Source organism: Tenrec ecaudatus, chromosome 8 (assembly GCF_050624435.1).
Source record: "Tenrec ecaudatus isolate mTenEca1 chromosome 8, mTenEca1.hap1, whole genome shotgun sequence".
NCBI classification, from domain to species: Eukaryota; Metazoa; Chordata; class Mammalia; order Afrosoricida; family Tenrecidae; genus Tenrec; species Tenrec ecaudatus.
In genome coordinates this window covers 130284198-130302153 of record NC_134537.1, presented here as the reverse complement: position 1 = coordinate 130302153, position 17956 = coordinate 130284198, and the positions used below count along the sequence as shown (strand labels likewise).

At 35.8% G+C, this 17956-nt stretch overlaps 1 non-coding gene across 1 annotated transcript; it reads right to left on the bottom strand.

Moving 5' to 3' along the window:
• Nucleotides 1–6075: 6075 nt before the first annotated feature.
• Nucleotides 6076–6349, bottom strand: LOC142455807 (small Cajal body-specific RNA 13). Its single transcript, XR_012785932.1, has one exon.
• Nucleotides 6350–17956: the final 11607 nt, after the last annotated feature.

Genomic DNA, 17956 nt, shown 5'->3' with positions numbered 1-17956 from the left:
CATAACTAAGCATGTTATTATTTTTCTTTCCAGCATAGTTAATATTTCCTAAAATATTATGAATGTTCGGATACACTGCACGGTTACTAACACTATCTTTAACGTAACCTTTTTCCTTGAAGGAATGAAACTAAGTGGTCTCCCTGGGGCATCATGAATCTTAGTTTTCATTTAGGATACAGAAACCATAAAGGGCAAGATATGACAAAATAATAATTTATAAATTATCAAGGGCTCATGAGGGAGGGGGGAAGCGGGGAGAGAGGAGAAAAAAAAGGACTTGATGCAAAGGGCTCAGGTGGAGAACAAATGCTTTGAAAATGATGAGGGCAAAGAAGGTATGGATGTGCTTTATACAATTGATGCATGTATGGATTGTGATAAGAGTTGTATGAGTCCCTAATAAAATGTTTTTTTTAAAAAGAAAGAAACCCTAAATAACATCAAACAATATTTAAGCCTCAAAGAAGACCAATTTTCAATACAGAATGGGTTTGTTATGACAGGGAAGGCATGAGCCAATGAAGTGGGAACAGTCCAGTTGACACAGGCTGCCAGGAACGACGTAAGGGAGGCATAAGAGCATGAGGGATTGTCCAAGATAGACCTGGGGCCAGAAAACAGAAATGGCCCATATGGACTAAATGTGCTAGAAGCTATCCTCGGTACCAAAGCATATCAAAGATCAAAAAGTAAATGTTTTTAGGACACATGCCACAATATTTTGAATTGATAGAGTTAAGCAGAGTGAATCACATTAAGAAATCATCATTTTAGGTTAAGATAAGGGTATACTTTAATTTGACAATGGTTTGAAGTAAAATAATTGCATGGAATTAAGCCATAATACATTAGTTTCTTAATTACAAACAGCATCTATAAACTTTGAAGACATAAAAGCATAGCAAGAATTTAATGGGACATCTAATTTTTATATATCTATTCCATGATTCATTTCCCAAAGGTTCTTGTGAGTCAAAATATGGGTAAGGAACTTTCATATTATTTATGTCCCAATTTTGTAGTATTATCCTATTTAGGGATATATACTGGTATTTCAAAAATAGTTGAAATAAAATTTTTTAAAATACCAAAAAGTATATCTATTAATATGTTTAAAATAATTATTCCCATAAACTTTTATTACTTATAACATCAAATATTTTTCAATATATTCCATTGTTTTCCTGATTAAGAATTGTTAAATTATTAAATAATTGCTCGATACAATAAACAAATACATCAATGAACATGTTAAAGACATGATCTTTGTCATTCTTGTAAATATCTGAGATGTCTTAATTCATTTGCACTTCCCAATGACTTAATGAAGCACTATTTTTAAGGGACTTTTATAGATTTGATAACATAACAGTTAAATCATTGGGAACATTAAAAAACTGAAACTTGTCCCTGCTAGTCAGGCTCTAAACCCCATGCTTATAAAATGGATAATCTTTTGCATTCCCCATTGACATTTGTTTTGATTTAGAGATAGTAAAGTCACAATTTTATCTAAAATAATTTGTCAATAGTGCTAGTATATTTTAATAAAAATAGCACATAGATATTTGTTATATGTTTCAAGAATTTTCCAGAAAATAGGTTCCCTTTACACCTCATCATCTATCTTCTTCTTAGTCCTTTAATGAATGACTAATTAGAATAATGTTCTTAAAAATAAGACTTGCGATGCATGGAAGTAGATTTTCCTCTTAAGTTGATTGAGCTATAAGCTGTAAGATATAAGATACTAGCGGTAGAAGACAGTGCATACAGCAGATGAGAATAAATAGTCATAGATTATTTCATACTTTACAGTGATGTTTGAGATGTCCTTGACTTAATAATAATTATTTCAAAGTAATTTGTGTCAAAATTATATAGCAATGTTATGAAATATCAGATTGTAAAGTATTCTAATATGAATATTTAATTTTATAATGACTATTATTGACAAAATATGTAGTTCTTAAAATATATTAAAATGATTTTGAAAACAATTTTAATGTGATAAATATGTGAGAAGCCACTAACATACATTTTAATGAATGAATTTTGTTGTTTCACAAATTCCTTATTTATATCATTTTAAATATCTATATAATTTTTCTTTGCTATGTTAAAATAATGATTATAAGTATTTATTGAAAACAGAATTACTTTTTAAGCAGAAATCAAGGGAAAACATTTTAAGTAACCATCTAACATTTAAAAAATAAAATAATGAGTTTACATATGCATAAAGATGTGTGGGAAGGGGGAAAAATCAAGGGAAAAGGCTATAGGGTTGTTTTTTGGGGGAATATAGGTTTTGAAATTCCTTTCTTACTTAAATGATCCAATTGAGCTGGAATACTACCCCTGCAATCTTCAGGGTGTCAGCAAGAAACAGAGCAGCAGATGATCGGAATTGACATCTGTGGCTTGGGGAAAAAATTTGGCAAGGAGAGCAAAATATAAGTAGCTAAAGAGCCCTAAAATTGAACCATAAAATGTTGCCTTCTATTAACCACAGGGTAATTTAAATTCTTAGTTTTATTTTCTCTTTATTAAAAATTGTCTATTTGGGAGGTTACCTCTAGAATCAAGAAAACTGTACATTTTGAAAATAATACATGTATTTTGTAGAGGCTAGAAAAGGAAAAATATTACCTTTATATTGAATAGAGATAGAGACTTGAATTTATTTAAGGTAAAAAACAATACCTCAGAAAATGTATCTTGAGTTTCATCAATGATATTGTGGTAAAGTTCATATAATTTGAAGGTCTAAGAACCTTCTGAAGTTCATATGAGACCCTGAGAAAACAAAATTATGAGAACAGTAAGATACATTGTTTTTATACTAATTTTCAAAATTGCGACAATTGATAAATTATCAAAGCAAACTGTCCTTTAGAGACATTAAGTCACTACAAGACCCTACTTTACTGATATAATTTTAAAACTTAATTTAAAATGAAATAGACAATATTCAAAAAGAATTACCATATATGAAAACTTTTAAGTAAAAAATAAGTTTGTGAATACCTGCTTATGATGGTTAAAATATAAACACATATGCCAAAGCAAAATGCTTTCCAGATTTAGCATTAAATCAGACTTTTATGTTTTACATATAAATCATTTTATCAGGGGGCATTTATAGCTCTTATAACAATCCATACATCAATTGTATCAAGCTCATCTGTCCATATGTTGCCATCATCATTTCCAAAGCATTTTCTCTCTACTTGAGCCCCTGATATCAGCTCCTCTTTTCTCCCTCCCTCTCCCACCCTCCCACCCTCATGAGCCCTTGATAAATTATTAATTGTTATTATTTTCCTATCGTATACTATCTGCTGTCTCCCTTTACCCATGTTTCTGTTGTTCGTCCCCCTCAGGGAGGGTTATATGTTGCTTCTTGCAATTGGTTTCCCCTTTCCTCATCTTCTCCCCCCTCGCCTGCCCCTTAACCTCTTGGTATCTCTACTCGCATTACTGTTCCTGAATGTTTTGTCTGTCCTGCATTCCGTATGTTGAGAGCTCTTATCTCTACCAGTGTACATGGTTTGGTCTAACTGGATTTGTAAGGTAGAACTGGAGTCATGATAGTGGGGAACTAGAGGAATGTCGTGTTTTGTTAGTGTTATACTGTACCCTTCCTTGTGACCCTTCAACAAGGGGATGTCCAATTGCCTACAAATGGGCATTCAGTCTCTATTCTGACACCCAGCAGTCCACTCCACCCCTTCACATCGATATGATTGTTTGCTTTGGGTCTTCTGATGCCTGATACCTGATCCCATTGACACCTCTTGATCACACTGGCTGGTGTGCTTCTTAGATTAACACTTCAAAGGGCAGAAAATGCATGATAGAAATACTCCTTAATAACAAAAATTTCCGTGTGATGGGTATTTGTAATTGGATCACAGTATTCAAGAAAAGTTATTTTCTGCTTGACTATGGCTGGACATGGAAGGATGGTTCGAATTGATAGTGTCATACTGGTTTGGATTTCTCACTATAGGCTTCGGTCAAATGTGTACATTATACTTTTCTCTATCTTGATATTTTGATATTGAAAAATGTTGCTCTTCATATCCTTGCTATAAAATATTTGCACATTTTACTTGACTGATATTTTGGGTGTGGTATTATAATATTATATATGAAGTAACAAGAAAATGAAAATATCATGCAAGCATCTTAATACTTCATGTATCTACAATTAGAACATCCTTAGGATAAAATGTGACTCCAGCATATCAGATTTCAAATAGTAATATTAATGAAATATTGTGCATACAAAATATTTAATATTGAAAATATGCTAAACATCAGCAACAAATCCAACAGTTGTGGCAGTATGCTGACACCGTGGTTAGGTGTCCTCCAGTTACTTTGACACAGACTGCAATGAAATACCGCCTGGTCCCACATGAGCTTCACAATTGTTGCTGTTTGCACCCATTGTTGCAGCTACTATGCCAATCCATCCAAGGGCCTTCCTCTTTTTCGCTGACCCTCTAATTTACTAAGCATGATGTCCTATTTCAGGGACTGCTCTCTCTTGATAACATGCCCAAAGTACATGAGACTAATTTTGCCATCTTAACTTCTAAGGAACGTGTCAGACTATTAATTCTTCTGCAAAATTCCTTATTCATTGTCCAGCCTCCCCATGCCTATGAAGGGATTAAAAATACCACAGCTTGCATCAGGTGCTCTTGAGTCCTCAAAGTGACGTCTTTCTCTTTAACACTGTCTTCCACATCAGACACGCCCAATACGATACATAGTCAGAGCATTTGAATGCTTTAATCCTAGAACAAAATCATTAATATAACATAAAATGAAATTTATCTGGAAATCATTCAACAATAGTTGCAACAGTATATTGACAGAGAACTCCCAGAGGTTCAAGTTGGATTCAGAAGAGGGTGTGCAACAAGCCCTATCATTGCTTATGTTAGATGGATCTTAGTTGTTGAAAGTAGAGAAGACCAGAAATATGTTTGCTTATGTATTCCAAGGCATGCGATTGTGTGGATCATAACCAACCATTGTTAGCCTTGAGAAGAATAGATATTTGAGAAACTGGCTTAAGTGAGGAACAAGTGTGAAGAAAAATCAGGATTGAAGTAAGGCTTTTATTTGTAGCCAAAGCCATATTTATATTTATATAACACGCTTGCTGAAAGTGGGGAGAACTTAAGGCACGTGTTGAAGAAGATCAAAGACCCAACCTTCAGCGTTAAACTGTAGTTTACAACTCAATGCAAAGAAACCAAAATCTTCACGACTTGACTAATAGGGACCATCACGATCAACTGAGAGCAGCTGGAAGTTGCTAAGGCCTTGTCTTGCTTGGATCCATAATCAATGCTCATGGAATCAGCAGTCAAGAGATCAAACTATGCTTTGCACTCAGTAAATCTACGACAAACAACATTTCCAAAATGTTGAAAAGCAAGGAGCTTATTTTGAGGTCTCAGGTGAGCCTGACTTAAGTCATGGTATTTTCAATTGTCTCATATGCACATGAAAGTTGCACATCAATTAAGGAAAACTGAAGAAGAATCAAAGGATTTGAATTACAGTGCTGGCATAGAATATTGAAAGTACCATGGGCTACCAAACGAACAAACACATTTGTCCTGGATAAAGTATGGGCAGAATGCTCCTTGGGGACCAGTGTCGAGAGAAGGACATCACTCTTGATAAAGTGGAGGAGAAACTGCAAAGAGTAAGGCCTTCAAGAAATGTAATACAGTTGCAGCAGCAATGGGCTCAAACATGAGAAGATATGTGTGGGTGACTCAGAACAAAGACGTTTCCATCTGTGAGTCATAGGAACCTAATATGCCGAAGTATAACGATTTTAAACTTTGTAGAGAAATTAGAAATGAGAAAAAAAAAACTAATTCTATAAAAGTCTTGGGTCATTTTCACCATAAACATCAGAGATACCTTTACTTCTCTCTCTCTCTCTCTTTTTATACCTTTACTTTTCTCTCTCTCTCTCTCTCTCTCTCTCTCTCTCTCTCTCTCTCTCTCTCTCTCTCTCTCTCTCTCTCTCTCTCAATGTGTAGCAGTCCTCAGTGCCCAGCAGAAGCCGCTCTGTCTGCTGAGCAATATCTCAACTGCAAAGCTGCTCGGACTGTTGGTGGATAGAAAATGACACAGCACAGCCATTACCACCGTGGCAACAGTACCCAGGCGCTATCCGAGGAACATTGCACAGGGCACTGCAGGCTCTCCAGCAGGCATGCCTCAGCTTGTACCCGGGTATGCTTTTCCTGCGAGTCTGGTGTGCCGAGGGTACTGCCAACCCTGGATGTGGCTGAGACCGCAGACTTTTAGCTCTTTAAATAGATATTGTGCAGCAGATATACTCAAAACTGTAAGCCATTTGTTTTATTTTATATTCATTATTTTATTGGGAGCTCTTAGAGATATACAGTTTCTAGCACAATCACTTTCAAAACATGTTCTTTCTTTGAACTCACTGATATCTGCTCCCCTTTTCCCCCTTTTCCCCCCACCATATCACCCAGGAACCCTTATTCCTTTTTTTTCCCTATAAGAATTTTTGGCCATATCTTACACAATCCAATATATCCATTCACATACAATTCCATAGTTCGATCCCATTGACTGGAGCTATACAACCATTAATGATATCAGCTCCCCATCTCACCCCAAACCGTTTCCCCTCATCTCTTTTCCCATCCTCCTAGGGACACATTACCCCTGTTATTTTTCCTGAAGGGTTATCTATCTTGAATTTCATGTACCAAATGATATTAAATATACAAATGAACATAGGCAAATCTAACATGATTAATGAGGTAAAACTAAAAATCATAGTAGTAAGGGGAAGATATATTAAAGAAATTGAGGATAGTTATGTGGTTCATCAGTGTTATACCACACCCTGGATTTCTCATCCCTTCCATATAGCCCTTCTGACAGGGCCTGTCCAATTATCTTACAAGTGAGTTTTGGGTTTCCACTGCATACATGCCCCATCACATCAATTTGGTTGCTTTTTTTTGAACTTCTGATACCTCTTCGAATTCACACCTCACGATCACACAGGCTGGTGTGCTTCTTCCATGTGGGGTTTGTAGCATCCCTGCTAGATGGCTGCTTGTTTAGCTACAGGTCTTTAAGAACCCAGACTCTATATGTCTAATAGTACAGGCACCACCAGCTTTCTCCACCGCATTTGCTTATGCACACATTTTGTCTTCAGCAAATGGATTTTTGTCAGGAAGATGAGCATAATACAATGCCACATTATTAGAATGAGCTGTTGTTGTACTGAGGTGAGATGTAAATAGATGCCCAAAGTCCATCTGCTTTCTTGTTGCATTTGCATATGTATATAAACAAATACACACACATATTGCTCTTTCCTCTTCCCCTCCTCCTACTCCACTATTATGTTTACCCATTGCTCACCTCTCAGTAATTCCTCTCAGATATACTCCTATTTTTAAACATGACTAGGAATGCTATAGCCTCCTCACCCCATCATTTTAGAATATTTTCTATCCCCCCCTTACCCTGCATTGTGGCCCCTTGCTCACCTCACCCCCTTTTTCTCTATTGCCCCCCAGGAATCATCAATCCAATGACTGTCTCCTTAAAATGGCCTTCCTTGCCAATCTCATGTAGAAAAAAACCAAAACACAAAAACAAAACAAAAATTTACAGTCACAAGTCTAATAGGGATCCATACACAGAGCAGATGAATCTCTCTCTTGGTACATAGAGAGAAGGACATGTTATAAACCATCAGCCTAGTCCCCATTTCTTTCAGTGTTATAAAATCTGGGTCCCATTTACCTAACAACTCATACATCCTTGTAGTCTCAAGCATTCTTGGCTGACAGGTGAGTGCCCTAAATGCCCCCATTGCTAATCCCATGGTAAGGAATGGGGCGGATTGGGCCACATGCCCTTCACCCCCAAGTTACGTCTTTAGACATTCAGAGTGTCCCCTGTGAGTCATCTCCAGCCAGTGCAGATGCTGTGCCACGTGCTGCTCCCTGAGTTAGAAATCTATAATCAGGATTCTTTGGCGGGTTTGTGGCTCCCCTAGCATCCCTGGCCTGTTGCGCTCCCCGCTTGATTTGCAAGAGAGAAGCCATTTGTTTTCTTGATGGATAGTTCTGGGAGTAAGGAGAATGAGGGGACCTTTTACTCCTGCAAATAAAGTCCGGGAAACCGGACCCTGCCCCTAGGGTCCCTATGAGTTGTCATCAAGTCCATGAGAGTGAGTGAGTAAATGATTTCCAGAGACATACATAGCAGATCCAAGAAGAATGATATCCTCAACTTCAATTCCTTTGCCATTTTTAAAATAATTATTTTGGCCCAGTTGATTGGGATTACACTTTCTATGTTCAGTAATTCAGACTCTTAGTTGTGTAGCTTTTATTGTCACCATTAATGATTTAGTTGTCTCAATGTATTGCAAGTTTAAATCATCTGCATATCTCAGGGTTTAATGACTGTTCCTTCAACACTGATGCTGAATTCTTCATATGGCCCAGAATTCTGGGATGTTTATTCAGCAAACAAATTAAATAAAAATGTGAAATAAATTATCTTTGCCACACACTTTTTGAATTTTAAACCATGCAAAATCCCATTATTTTGTTCTAAGCACCACTTCTTAGTCTACTTTTCACATGTGCAAAGTTAAGAATTTTCTGCTTCCTTCTTTTCACAATAAAATACATAATTGTTATTATTCACAGTCAGATACCTTTATGTAGTCAGTAAAACATTGTTCTGTTATTCTCTGTTGTGTGACAAAATTGATCAAATACCAGAGATGGTATCTTTAATATCATGTCTTCTGATGAATCTATCATTATCATCTGTTGATGCTCGTTTGCAACTTTAAAATAATGTGTTTCTAGCAAAAATTCACTAGGATGTATTATGATGAAAATTATTGGATACTTTTCACATGTCTGATTGATCACATGTCCTTTATAGAAACAAAAATATGGATCTTTCAAGGCAGGTAGCTGTCTTACAATTTTCTTTAGGCATAGGAGTGTGCACATCCAACTTTTCTTTATTATTTTGAAGTGCCCTGATTGCATTCCATAAATCCCTAGAGCTTTTCTTTCCAACAGATAACTTTAACAGGGATTTCACTTATATCTTCATACCAGTAGTTCTTTATTATTATTATTATTAGTGCCAATAATTTTTAAACATATGCTTCCTCCAGAATGAAAACCAGTTATTTAGGGTACACATTTGTTGCCTATGTTGCCTTAAAGTGTGCTCCAAACCCTGCTGATCTTATGCACAAATGAATGAACCATTGCTCCATTCTGCAGCTCACAAATAGTGCTTCAACTATATTAAACCATCCCATAGAGGATCTTCTTTATTTTTGCTAATCATCTTCCTTGCCAAGTATGATCTCCTTCTCCAAGTTCTGGTCTAACCTGGGACTATTTACTGAGGAGATAACAGAATTTTACCATCTCAGGAGGATTCTGACTCTTCTTTCTCCAAGACAGATTTGTGAGTTCTCCTGGCAATCCAAGTAACTTGTAATATTATTCACCAGCAACATAATTCAAATGTATCAATTCCTCTCTCATCTTCCTTATTCATTACCGATATAATCTTTCAAGCTGGCTACACAAAGCTTGATTCTCAATTTTTTTTGTTTCAGCCTGAGGAATGCCTGTTGTGTTCTTCTCTTTGTGTCTTATAATTTTAAGTCATCGCCTATCATTATCATAATGTACCTGTTCTTTTCTTTATTCTTTTATAGATCATTTTGGAGGCTCTTATAGATGTTATAAAAATCCATACATCAATTGTATCAAGCATATTTGTATGTACATTGCCATCCTTATTTTTTAGACATTTACTTTCTATTGAGCCCTTGATATCAGCTCCTCTTTCCTGCCCTTCTCTTTCCCACACTTGTGTTCCCTTGATAAATTATAAATTATTATTATTTTCATTTATTACACCTACTGCTGTCACCCTTCTCCCACGGTATCTTATGTTCATATGAGAATGCTTTGTTAGTTCTATTACTTCATAATTACTTGAACTTGTCTTAGCTACTATGCACCAAAAGCGTGTTTCAGAGTCTTTTTTTGACATTAATTTCAGTCATTTCTTTCTTTTCAGTGTTTTAAATAACCTTTTATATTTTTCCTGCTTGGTGCCCTTGAAGTCGTCTGCACTGTTTCTGATTTTCAGTCATGAGTGTGAATTACATCAAATAAATTTTTGAAAGTTACTCTAAATCCAAGTGCATTATTTTTTAAGACCATGCTTTACCTGTTTTTGTCTGGCTTTAATTTTCTTCAATTTCATCTTGAATTGGCCAAGCAACACTTGTTCCACAGTTCTCTGACTTTGCTTCAACTGAAAACAACCACTTCTTCTCTGTCTCCTTCCTTATATGCAGTGTTGTTGAAAAGGAAAATAATTCTAATGAGTAAACCATTGACCTTGCAGTGATTGTTAAAGGAATCTATCACAAAAGCTTCATTTCCAAACCATCGACCCTTCTTTGTTATTTCTTACATTCACATCCAATACCAGTAATTAATATCACATCTTGACTGAACATTTGATCAATTAAAAAACATCAGTAGTTTGTAAATATTTTTAATTTTTTCACCTTCAACATTCATAGTTGATGCTTAAATGTGAATAACAGTTACGCGAATTGGTGTTACTTTTATTATGATATTACATATATATATCTTCCTTTTATTATATTAACTAATTACTAACACAGGCCTATATTTTACAGTAGATGTGACATTTTATTTTGAACAATAAAAAATCTGTTCATTTTAATCTGACATTTATAGCATAGTAGACCATAAGATGATGATATTATTTGATCATTTCACTCCAAGAAATAATTGAAAAGTAAACTATAGATTATGATGACTTTTCTTTTACCTTTGCATTTATGGATGCCCCCAAAATCCTCAACTGCATCCAACTTCCAGAAGAAAGAATCCCCTCTTTCATTCGATAAATGGAAGCAAATAGAATGTCAGGCTGCAAAGAACTGTCGAGTTTGGGGGAGAATCAATTGTCCCCAACATGGTCCTAGTCATTATGAATAGATGTTCCAGTGATGGCTAGCTGCCCATGCATAATACAATATCACATTATTTAAGTGCTACTGGAAAAAATCTTATCAGCCAAGGGAAACATTTTTCAGACTTCATACACATGAAGAGTCATGTACTGAATTTTGGCAAGTAAATTTTCATAGAGACTCTATGAATTATGTGCAGACATATACTATTAAAATAACTTTATCTGGGTTTTTTTCTCTATCTCATCTGCTAATTGTTGTTGTTTGTAGAGGTTAAGGGCAGTCTAGTCAGTTCAGAATAATAGTGACACTACGTACAAGACACTAAACCCTGCCAGGTCCTATAGCACCCTCCCAACTGTTGCTTGAAATCAATGTTGCAGTCACTGTGTGAATCCATCTTCTAGAACATCTTCTTTTTGCTGACCCTCTACTTTACCAAGTCAGATATCCCTCTTGAGGGACTGGCCTCTTTTCCAAAGCATTAGAAAGGCTTCACCATACTCCTTTCTAAGGAACAATCTGTCTTTATTTCTTCTAAAACAAATTTGTTTTTTTCTTTTTCTGGGGGTCCACAACTTTGAATATTCCTCACCAACACCATAAATTAAAATACCAATTATTATTTGGTCTTCCTTGCTTATTGTCCAACGGTCACATGCACAGAAAGAGACTGAAAATCTCATGACTTATATTGGACACATGTTAATCCTCAAAGTGGATTTGCTCTCAACACTTCAAAGGGGAATTTTGCAGGAGATTTGCAATATATCCTCTGACTTATTGACAGTTGCTTTTGTGAGCATTGATCATAGAGCCAAGCAAAATGAAATCCTCAACCACTTCAATCATTTCTATATTTCTAATGATATCGTCTATTGATCTACTTTTCAGGATGTTTGTTTCCTTACATTGAGTTGTAATCCATACTGAGGCTACAATCCTTGATCTTTCTTAGCAAATGCTTTAGGTCCATTGCGCTTTCAGCAAATATATAAATATATATAAAAATATATAAATATATATGCTTTAGGTCCATTGCACTTTCAGCAAATATATAAATATATTATATATATTTGCTGAAAGTGCAATGGACCTAAAGCATATATATATAGTCATCTGCACAGGGCAGGATCATCTTCCTTCAGTCTTTCTACCACATCCTTCTTCTTATGTTCCAGCGTCTTGGATCATTTCTCAACAAATAGATTGCCTAAGTGTGGTGAAGAGATGCAATATGATACCCACATTTTCCATTCTCAAACCATGAACTCTTCCCTGTTCTCTTCTGTCATGGTTGCTTTGAGGTGTCCATTCAGATCCATAATAAGTGAGAAAGCCACTTGATAGAAATTTGGGGACACAGAAATGTGTAATAATCAAGTTATTTTGGATGATAGTGAATGTTAGCATTTAAAATCTTAGAATTAGGACATAGTTAAATATTACATGATCTAAGACTTGACAGCGACTGAAGGACCATAATGACTGAAGATTTAAAAAGTAAGAAGAAAGATGTGATCAATAAGAAACAGAAGTTCCAAGTTTGATTGTTTGATTAGTAAACACAACCTCATACAAAAGAAAAATAAACTGAGTGAGGCTGAGTAGGTCATGTAGATGCCTTAGGTATAAATGTATAAAATCACTGAGAATAAAGTTCATGCTAAAGAAAGGGGCCCGAACTTCTGAAGTAATTTGCATAGTGGCAGGACATCATCAATGTGCAAATGAAAGTTGGAATACTGTATTTTTATGAATCAGTTGGGGAGTGGAGTGCACATTGTCCCTGATTGAAAAAGTAGTTCATCTGAATTGATTATAAGTATATATTAAAATAGATGTTTATTCAAATTAAAACATCTATATTTGGAGGGCAAAGGGTTATGCATTAATTTGTGATAAAATAGAAGCACACAAAAAAAGGAAGAGGCAATGGATGTTTTCTTCTAGGGAAAAATAAGGAACCTAATTTTATATTTTTAATCTCATGCAGCAGATTGAGTAACACTTAATGACAAATAAAAATAAAAATTCAATCCTTAATCATGGAGATAGTGTGACATGTACTTTGTGTGGATGATGGTAGGTGACACTGAGTTGGTTCCAACCACAGAAAGTCCATGTATACTAGGAAGCAATGCTTAGGCCAGGGCCATCTTCAGAGCTGTTGTCATGTTTGAGCCCAGTGTGATGGTCATTGTGTCAACCCAACTCTTTCAAAGTCTTCTTCTTCTTGCTGATCCACTACAGTATGATATACTTTTTTTCCTTTCAGAAAGTTGCTCATGAAAAGATATTCAAAGGATATGAGACAACATCTCACTGTCCTCATTTGTATGGGGCTTTCTGGTTGTACTTCTTTCAAGACACACGTATTTGTTCTTCTGGGAGTTGTTTCATTAGCCTTGGTCAACATTATAAGAGCACTTCCATTAGCCTTAGCCAACATTATGCATAATTGAAAATGCATAATTCTTCTTTAGTCTTTTTTATTAGTTGCCTGGTTTTCACATGCCTAGGAAGATGTTAAAAATATCCTGACTTGTGTCAGCAAGGGTCAACCACATCTCAGGGCTCAAAGTGATATATTTGCTCTTTCACACTTTAAAGTTGTCTTGTGCAGCAGATTGATCCAGTGAAACAAGTCATTCTGATATCTACACTGTTGCTTCCATGAACATTGATTCGGGCCTAACTAAAAGGAATTTATTGCCACTGAAATTTTTCTCCATTTATCATAATGTTGTCTGTTTTTCCAGTTGTGTGTATTTGCTTTCTTTTTACTATGACATGTTAAATATGCTAAACTGAGGGGGAAATCAATTTTTATTCAGATATGTGTGTTTCACCAATATCAATTCATGCTTCTTCATACCATTTTTACTGAACAGTATCTTGCAGTGTACAAGATACGAGATGAACAGAGATGAGTATCATAAAGATGCGTTTGCAGTTTGATGACTACATAAAACCAGAATTAAAAGAATGCTTCTGAATCATATTATGAGTGCTACAAAAATAAGGCCATTAATAATTTTTGGAAAGTAATTCATAAGTAAGACACATTTAATAGAAATTTAAATCAGATTTTTAATAAAAATAATTTAATTATTCCAGTTTTGAGAAGTTACTGGTTTCCTTTAAAATAATATAAAACATATGGTTTGTAAGTTATTTGGCTTGTGATATAATGAAGCAAGTAGCTTGTTGAAAATTTGGATGAATTCCAGCTCAACAGCCACATTTCAAATTGATAGTGACAGCTCATTCTGAGGAAAAAATGTTATTTTCAAATGATTGATATGAACTCAAAGGGTATGAAGAACTATAGTGTATCTTGTGCACAGGGATTGTGACAGGTTGGCACATCTCTAATTCTGATTTAAAACAAGCCAAAGCAGTTTCCAGTGTCATTAAGATTACACCACACTAAGTTGTTTGATTCAATAGAATATTCTGCAAAGCAAAATATGCCAAAATTTCAAAATTGAAAGCTTGATTTTCATAATTAGTTTGGCATGTTATCTCTTAAAGCTAATTAAATGTTACTGTTCTTTAGTAAGAAGAAAACACACATAGTAATTCAACTTAATTTTCAGTGAGGAAGTATTGTTCTCTAATTGTAAAATTTAGGAGTGTCACTCTAGAAATTTTGACAGGTGACTAAATATAAGTCCAGTGCCATGAAAGTGTGTTGTGGAAACTTGCCATTAAGATAATGCTCTCATAAATCTATTAGATGACAAAAATGGGATTAAACTCTACCTATTCAAATTTAGCTGATTTGGCAGGTAAACATGTTAATTTCTTAATTGTGTTTCCATTAAGGTGATATTATCATTTTTTCTAATTAGAAGAACACTCAATGGAGAATTTTTTTAAAACAAGGTGGTACTTTTCTAGCTTTCCTTTTGTTAAAATACATGTGGTTTTTCAAAGATTTCATTTCAACAAAAGAGTGTCATCTCACTGAGTTTTATCCTCAATTATGGCTTCTTAAAAAAAATCTTACAGTAGTTTTATACTTAGAAAAATGCTGTATATTTTCACCTTTCTCAAACCGTGGCAGCCCTTTTCTTACTTTAGGATTTTTCAGCTGTAAAGACTTCTAGATAAATAAAAAGAATAATATGTAAAAAGAGTAAATATATTTGTGTTTTTTAAATCATTATAGTGGGGGCTCATACAACTCTCCATCCATCGTGTCAAGCACATTTGTACATTTGTTGCCATCGTCATTCTCAAAATATTTGCTTTCTACTTGAGGCCTTGGTATCAGCTCTTCATTTTCCCCCTCCCTCCTCACTCCCCCATCTCTCATGAACCCTTCATAATTCATAAATTATTATTTTGTCATATCTTACACTGTCCGACATCTCCCTTCACCCATTTTTCTGTTGTCCATCCCCCCCAGGGAGGAGGTTATATGTAGATTCTTGTGATCGGTTTGCCCTTTCTTTCCCAGTTACCCCACCAATGTTCATCCTCTGGTCTAGCCATATTTGTAGATAGAATTGGTATCATGATATTGGGGGAGGAAGCATTTAAGAACTAGAGGAAAGTTGTATGTTTCATCGTTGCTGCTCTGCACCTTAACTAGCTCATCTCTGCCCCACAACCCTTCAGTATGGGGGTGTCAGTTGCCTATAAAAGGGCTTTGAGTCTCCACTCTGCACTCACCCTCATTTACAATGATATGATTTTTTGTTCTTTGATGCCTGTTAATCGATCCCTTCAACATGTCATAGTAACACAGGCTGGTGTGCTTCTTCCATGTGAGCTTTGTTGCTTCTGAGCTAGATGGCCACTTATTTATCTTCAAGCCTTTAAGACCCCAGACGCTATATCTTTTGATAGGTGAGAACCATCAACTTTCTTAACCACTTTTGCTTGTGTACATATTTGTCTTCAGTGATCATATCGGGAAGGTGAGCACCCACTGATATGATTTTCTGTTCTTTGATATCTGATACCTGGTCCCTTCAACAGCTCATGGTCACACAGGCTGGTGAGCTTCTTCCATGTGGCCTTTGATACTTCTGAGCTAGATGGTTGCTTATTTATCTGCAAGCCTTTATGACCGCAGATGTTATATCTTTTGATAACCTGGCACCATTAACTTTCTTCACCACATTTCCTTATGCACACATTTGTCTTCAGCGATCAATGTTGGGAAGGTGTGCATCGTGGAATGCCAATTTAATAGAACAACGTGTTCTTGCATTGAGTAAAAACTTCAGTGAAGGTCCAATGTTCATCAGCTGCCTTAATAATTAGTAATTATTCTCGGTTACGTTGCCCTTGCTGAATCCCTACCAGGTCTCTCACACCCTCCTTTCCACTAATTTTGGATCACTTGTTGAACCCCTATCCCTAGGTTGGTCAACACCACCTCTTTACCCCCGCCTCCCTGTCTCCCATGTCCCCCCAACCATTGGTCCCATTGTTTTCTCCTCCAGACTGTACATACCTACAGGTCCACCAGCAGTGGATGAGAGTTCCTATCTCACCACAGCCCCTCTAACACTTGTTGCTTTCTGATTTTTTGAAATGGGCTAACGTTGAGCGTGTTAGGTATCACATGGTTGTTTTGATTTGCATTTCTCTTATGTCTAATTATTGGGAACATTTTCTGATATGTTTATTGGCCATTCAGATTTCAGACTGTGAAACTTCTGTTCAGGTCCTTTGCCTACCCCCTCATTGGACAGTTAGTTTTCTCTTAATGTAAGCTTGCAAAGTATTGTAGATTCTAGTAATAAGGCCTTTGTCTGATGTGTCATTGCTAAAGATATTTTCCCAGTCAATGGGCTCTTTTACTTTCTTGGTGAATTCTTTCGATGTACACAGGTGTCTTATCTTCAGTATATCCCACTTGTCTATTTGTGACTCCTCTATATTTGTATCCTTCCCTAATTCTGAGAGCATATGTATTCCCTGTACCAAGGTTCTTAGGTTTGTCCCAATTCCCTCATTAATGGATCTAGTTATTTGGAGTTTTATCTCAAAGTCTGTGATCCACCTTGTGCATGGAGGGAGGTAAGGGTCTTGCTTCATGTCTCTTTGAAGAAGGGTGGTAGTATTCATATCGGAATTGCATTGAACTTATAGAGTGCCTTGAACAGAATTGACATCTTTACTATATTGAACCTGCCAATCCACGAGCATGGGATATTCTTCCATTTGTTGAAGTCGCTCTTGATTTCTTATAGTAGTGTTTTATAATTTTCCTCATACAAATCTTTTTTAGTCAGGTATATCTCTAGGTATTTCAATTTGTAGCTTGGCTATTGTAAAGGGTAATACCTTCTAACTGTCCCTTCTGTGATCTTGTCTGATATGTAGAGCAGTCCAATATACAACTCTGCCACATTCCTCTATTGCTTTCAACACTCCATTTGTGGAGTTTAGGGGAATCACATCGTCTGCGAATAATGATAATTTACCTCTTCCTTCCCCAAATGAATACCTTTAATACCTTCTCTTTGCCATATCATATTAGCTAGGACATCCAGTACAAGGTTAAATAGGAGTGGAGACAAGGGGCAGCCTTGCTGGTCCCCTTTTTCAGTGGTATTGTTTTTTGTTTTTTTCTGCTAACTACTACATTGGCTGTTGGTTTTTCATGTATATAGCTTATATAACACTGAGGAAGTTTCCTTCTATTCCTATCTTCTTGAGTGTCTTAAGCAGGAATGCGTGTTGGATGTTGTCCAATGTTTTTGTTCTGCATATATTGATATTATCATGTGGTTCTTATTTTACTTGCTAATGTACAAATAATGCTGATGGTCTTTCATATGTTGAACCATCCCTGAATCCCTAGTATGAATCCCACTTGGTCAT